Source organism: Ailuropoda melanoleuca, chromosome 5 (assembly GCF_002007445.2).
Source record: "Ailuropoda melanoleuca isolate Jingjing chromosome 5, ASM200744v2, whole genome shotgun sequence".
NCBI lineage: Eukaryota > Metazoa > Chordata > Mammalia > Carnivora > Ursidae > Ailuropoda > Ailuropoda melanoleuca.
Window position 1 is genome coordinate 104,544,122 of NC_048222.1, and position 4,265 is coordinate 104,548,386.

At 41.6% G+C, this 4,265-nt stretch overlaps 1 pseudogene; it reads right to left on the reverse strand.

The window, feature by feature from the left end:
• Window positions 1-2,849: 2,849 nt before the first annotated feature.
• On the reverse strand, window positions 2,850-3,297 carry LOC100463716 (annotated as a pseudogene).
• Window positions 3,298-4,265: the final 968 nt, after the last annotated feature.

Below are 4,265 nucleotides of genomic sequence, written 5' to 3' on the forward strand. Positions count from 1 at the left end.
GATTTGGCGTACTTCATTAATCTGAAGATTCATGATTTTTATAATTCTGGACAATATTCAGTCATTATCTTTTCAAAAGTTGCCTTTCCTCAAGTGTTTTCTCTTTTCTCTTCTGGGATTCTGGTTTGACATCCATGTCCCTCCTACCATGTACCTTATGTCTTCTATAACCTTTATGTGACTTAGCTTCCTTATCTGTAAAATGAGAATACAAATTGTTAAAAACAAAATTCAACTGAGTAAATTTAAAGATCGAACTGACTTCATTCAATGATCCATGAATCAGGCAGCATCCTAACAAATAAAAAGGAGCTCCAAGGAGCAGTACAAAATAGAAAGCTTTTATAGGCAGAAGGGGAAAGAGAGTGGATTGTTTCAGGTAAGGTGAACTTCCTTTAGGGGACAAAAGGGTCTGGCAGGTGGATTAATCCACTAGTCCTGACCAGGAAATTCCAGACTGACTGGTTAACATTACATTCCTGGGAGAGGCCTAGTAGGTTAGGCATTAAGTCTTCATTTGCTGACATGGGGCTTAGTATAGTGACTCCATTTGGGGCTTTCCTGTCCTTTTTAACAATTAACCCCTTTTGATCCAGCTCTCAGTTTAACTGAGAGATATGTTCCAAATTTAAGGCACTAGCACCACTCTTAGCTATCATTCTGAAGTTCTTGGAGTCTATGTTGATCCTGTGTGTAGTATTCATGGGTTGTGATGTTTTGGCTAAATCACTGTGATAATTCACAGGCCATGCCTTCTGGTTCACAACTTTTAAGTTGGTCATTCTCTTTGTTCCTTTTCTGATGTTCCAGTCTTAGGGAGATCATTTGCTTAGTGGCTGCAAACATATATTTAAAGGTCTTAAGAGAATACATGCACCAGGGAGATTTCTATGATTATCATAAGCAGGATAATTCCCATTGTCTGGAGTATACTTCAAAGCCACGGTCTCTAAGACCCAAATCAATGAAAATCAAATAAGTCAAAGAAAGACCCCGTTGAAGGAGACACCTTTTTAAGCCAAGTGATTTGCTCAGTGATCTTATGTAACCGAGTTTCAACTTTCCCCTGAAGTATTAATCCAGGTGTGGCAGGTCATGTTGGCCATAGCACAGACATCCCCTTGCTCAACTAAAAGATAATCAAGGGCTAACCTATTAGCAAGAACAATTTTGTCCAGAGAGTCAAAGGATTTTTGTTGGGCAACTACTGTAACTAATATTACAGGACATTCTGTAATATTTGGAGAGTTAAGGAGAAATTCCTGATCATAGTCTCATTTGTACTCACTATTGACCAGGGATGTAGGGCCCTGACAAAGGAAGCCAATCCTGAATCATGAATGCCTCCTGATAATTCCCATTAGAATCTGTGAGTCAGGCCTGGAAAGGTGACAGTTATGGAGGCCAATAAAAGTTTAAGGTCCTGTAGACCACACAGGCAGTTTTATTCTGGTTACTTTGTGTGTACCCCCCCCCAACTTTTTTCTTTCCTTTTCTTTTTTTCCTTTTCTCTTCTCTTCTCCTTTCTTTTTCTTTCTTTCTTTCTTTCTTTCTTTCTTTCTTTCTTTCTTTCTCTTTCTTTCTTTTTCTTCTTCTTCTCCTCCTCCTCCTCCTTCTTCTTCTTTTTTTGCCTAGAACCTAGACACAAGTTTTCCTGGGTTTAGGGTTCTTAACTAGAGACAGGGAAATGGGTGAGGGAGTCAGTAGCATCATGGAAAGGCCAGAATTCTTGATGACAAATCCAATAGTTTGAAGGACTCCCCCCTTAGCAATGGCCTGGGAGATATAGACGATGGCATTATCTTTCCAGGCCAGTTCCAGAGTAAAGGGAAAAAAGGGAAGAAAGAGTTTCATGTTTAGTTAACATATGAAGTCTTGATCCAGTGTCTTGGGCACAAACAGTCTACACCAATGTGAGCTATTGCTTTTCCTAGTCAATTTGATTTAAAGGTCTCCAGTGTCTGCACACAACAAAATGTTAGATAGAGCCTTCTTCAGCTGTGAGATGTATGCCCAAGTCCCTAAAGTTTGGCTACCATCTGGGTAGTGAGGAGGACCTAAAATACTATCTTGCAAGGAAATTCAAGGGCAGTCTTTGTTCTTACTGATTCCAAATCAGAAGAGTGGGAGAAAATTGGATATCTTAGTTTGGAGAGTTGTAGCCAAATATCTGAGGAAACTAGAATTTAGGATCCAGGGGCACCTGGTGGCTCAGTCAGTTAAGAGTCTGACTCTCTCTCTCTTTTTTTTTTAAGATTTTATTTATTTATTTGACAGCGAGAGAGACAGCCAGCGAGAGAGGGAACACAAGCAGGGGGAGTGGGAGAGGAAGAAGCAGGCTCCCAGTGGAGGAGCCCAATGCGGGCCTCAATCCCAGGACTCCAGGATCACGCCCTGTGAGCTGAAGGCAGTTGCTTAACGACTGAGCCCCCCAGGCACCCAAGAGTCCAACTCTTGATCTCAGCTCAGGTCTTGACCTCAGGGTTGTGAGTTTGAGGCCCACATTGGGCTCCACGCTGGGCATGGAGTCTACATTAAAAAAAAAAAAAGATTCAGGATCCAGTTCAATTTGCAGGTATAAATCAAAACCTCAAAAACAACTAACAGGATTAGAATCTAACATTTCTTTTTTTCCAAAGATAATCACAGTTAAGTTAGCTTGTTTGCACTGAACTTGCTGTGACCATTGACATAAGTGCAGCAAGAGTAGTGATTGACCATACAAGCACTTTTTCTTTCCTAGACAGAAACAGAATGAGTAAATGAACTTTTTTTTTTTTGCAAGAGGTTAAGTAAAAGATTCAATTTGATTCTTCTAGAGGGGGGAAATAGGAGTTGAAAATAGGTCTTCATTTTGCAGTCATCATCTGTACAAGTTCTTCATAGTTGACTTGTCCATCTCCATCAGTATCTGTTTCTTTGATCATTTCATCTACTTCTTCATCTGTTAGTTTTTCTCCTAAACTAGTCATGACATGACATAGTTCTACTGTGCTGGCGTAACCATTGCCATTCTTGTCAAAGACTCAGAATGCCTTGTGAATTTTTTCTTTCTTGTTTGTATCTTTCATTTTTCTACCCATCGCAGTCAAAAATTCTGGGAAATCAATGGTGCCATTACCATCAGCATCTGCCTTGTTGGTCATATCCTGCAGTTTTGCTTCTGTTGGGTTCTGTTCCAGACCTCATGACAATTCCAAGTACTTTTGTTGTGATGATGCCATCACCAACTTTGCCTAATAGGGAGAACGCTTCCTTGAACTCAACAATTTGCTCTTCCATCGGCTGGTCAGCCATGGTGTGAAAGAAGTGAGGAAGAACAGAGAGGCAGTGAGGGTGGCTGCACAAGCACAGGGGGTGTGATGGCAGGATTGGTCCCACTGTGGCTACTAAGGCACATTGTGTGCTCAGCGCTTTGCCACTACCTGACTGTGAGTAACAGTGCCACCCCATGAGGCTCCTAGGACCACGGCCCCATATGAGCACTTTTTAAGCCTGCTTTGTTGGAACCTTGCAAGGAAGGTACCAGGTCTATTTTGACAAGGGGCTTTATTGGATCTGTAAAGTCAACTTTAGTTCCTCAAAACTGTCTGGTCATATCTGAGTCTATGCACTTCTATCTCAAATTTGACATCCCAGTCAAAACTTTGGTAATATAACTAATGTTTCCAAGCGTGTCCCTTTATAAGGAGTTTAGATTCTTACTGAATTTGTGTAAATAACNTTTTTCTCCTAAACTAGTCATGACATGACATAGTTCTACTGTGCTGGCGTAACCATTGCCATTCTTGTCAAAGACTCAGAATGCCTTGTGAATTTTTTCTTTACTGTTTGTATCTTTCATTTTTCTACCCATCGCAGTCAAAAATTCTGGGAAATCAATGGTGCCATTGCCATCAGCATCTGCCTTGTTGGTCATATCCTGCAGTTTTGCTTCTGTTGGGTTCTGTTCCACACCTCATGACAATTCCAAGTACTTTTGTTGTGATGATGCCATCACCAACTTTGCCTAATAGGGAGAACACTTCCTTGAACTCAACAATTTGCTCTTCCATCGGCTGGTCAGCCATGGTGTGAAAGAAGTGAGGAAGAACAGAGAGGCAGTGAGGGTGGCTGCACAAGCACAGGGGGTGTGATGGCAGGATTGGTCCCACTGTGGCTACTAAGGCACATTGTGTGCTCAGCGCTTTGCCACTACCTGACTGTGAGTAACAGTGCCACCCCATGAGGCTCCTAGGACCACGGCCCCATATGAGCACTTTTTA